Genomic DNA, 2,211 nt, shown 5'->3' with positions numbered 1-2,211 from the left:
GGTATAAGGTATAAGAATGGTTAAAAATACCTTCAACCAGAATCCAGACCCTCATTGGAAGCTATAGGAAGCATTTAGAGGCTGTTATTTCTGCAAAAGGAGGATCTACTAAATATTGATGTAATTTTTTTGTTGCGGTGCCCAAATTTATGCACCTGCCTATTTGTGTTTAAGTAATTATTGCACATTTTCCGTAAATCCTATAAACTTCATTTCACTTCTTAAATATGTTTGCTATGTGATATATTTAATTGAAATTGCTGTTCCGAACAACCAATGATACATAAGGGAAAATCTTGAAAATGATCAGGGGTGCCCAAACATTTTCATACCACTGTATGAAACATACACACACACACACACACATACATATATATATACATATACACCTAAACATGCATACACATGTGCAGACATACACAAGCATTGCAGTGAGCATATACAGTATATCAACATATATAAAAAACATAAAGTAAACATATAACTTAGAATATAAAATAGAAATGCTATGGTTTGTTGAAATATAATAGTAATGTAATTGGAGATTGTGGTTATTGCACTGAAATTATTGCAGGGTTATTGCACTTACTCCCCCATCTACCAGTCGTTTGTCCGCCCTCCTCCCACCCAGTGAAGAGTTAAACAATTTAATTTCCCGGTGGATAAAGTGGTTTTTAAGTCTGTTGGTCCTGCTCTTCAGAAGGAGGAGCCTGTCACTGAATAGACTCCTCTGATTGCTGATGACAGTGGATGAGTGGCCAGCAGTTTGCCAAGTGTTCTCTTCTCTGCCACTGTCACCAGAGGGTCCAGGTTGGTGCCCACCACAGATCTAGATTTCCTGATCAGCTTCTCCAATTACAATGTGTAAGTCCTTTTTTGATGTGCTGCTTCCCCGCACACCACAGCGATCCCCGAGTTTTTCTCGATAGTTAGATATGGGGTTTTTTATTTTAACTTAAAGCATGACTTTGCGCTTTGGCCCAGAGGCATTGTCTCTGTCATTGGTGTGGAACCCCAGGGTACACCTCCTGGGAAAGGTCGAATCCCAGTTATGGTGCCTTCCAGTGGACTCACTCGCTGATGCGATGCAGTGTGACTTGGGTACGTAAGGGAATGGCGCTGATCTTTTGTCATTTACACTCATTTATGATATTTAATCTCCACTTTTTCTCTTGTTGTTGTTGTTGACCTACAGGGTAGTGGTGGAAATTGGACTACTGATGGTCGAAGACAAAGAAAAAGAGGAGGACGATTGATTCGGACAAAAAGAGAAAAGAGGAAGAATAGAAGTGTTGGTCTGAAGTTTGGAACTCTGAATGTAGGTACAATTACAGGGAAAAGTAGAGAACTAGCTGATATGATAAAGATAAGAACAGTAGACATTTTGTGTGTGCAGGAGACCAGGTGGAAGGGCAGCAAGGCCAGAAACATTGGAGGAGGCTACAAGCTGTTTTATCATGGTTCGATGGTAAAAGAAACGGAGTAGGGGTGATCTTAAAGGAAGAATATGCAAAAAATGTGGTGGAGGTGAAATGAGAGTCAGACAGGTGACTCCTGTCTGAGTCACCTGTGACTCATTCTATTCACACAGGTGACACACACTGATGTGTGTGAAGGTAGAAATAGAAGGAGTGATGATAAATGTTGTTAGTGGTTATGCCCCACAGGTGGGCTGTGAGTTAGAAGAAAAGGAGAAGTTCTGGAAGGAACTGGATTGGATGATAGAGAGTATCCCCAGGGGAGAGAAAGTGGTGATTGGAGCAGACTTTAATGGTCATGTAGGGGAAGGGAACAGAGGAGATGAGGAAGTGATAGGCAGGTTTGGCGTTAGGGAGAGAAACTTGGAAGGACAGGCAGTGGTAGTGGTATTTTGCAAAGAGAATGGAAATGGCTGTGGTAAACACATATTTCCAAAAGAAAGAAGAACACAGGGTGATGTACAAGAGTGGAGGCAGATCCACACAGATAGATTATATTCCATGTAGAAGAGGTAATCTGAGGGAGATTAATGACTGTAAGGTGGTGTAAGGTGAGAGTGTTGCCAAACAACATTGCATGGTAGTGTGCAAAATGACGATGGAGGTGAAAAAAAGGAAGAGAGTGAAGACAAAGCAAAAGATCAAGTGGTGGAAATGAAGGAAAGAGACATGTTGTGAAGACTTCAGGAAGAAAGTAGGGGCAGTTCTGGGCTGTGTTGAGGAATTCCCAGAT

This window comes from Cynoglossus semilaevis, chromosome Z, assembly GCF_000523025.1.
Source record: "Cynoglossus semilaevis isolate Cse_v1.0 chromosome Z, Cse_v1.0, whole genome shotgun sequence".
Taxonomy (NCBI): Eukaryota; Metazoa; Chordata; class Actinopteri; order Pleuronectiformes; family Cynoglossidae; genus Cynoglossus; species Cynoglossus semilaevis.
The sequence above is the reverse complement of the archived record's forward strand: the minus strand, read 5'-3'. Positions refer to the sequence as shown.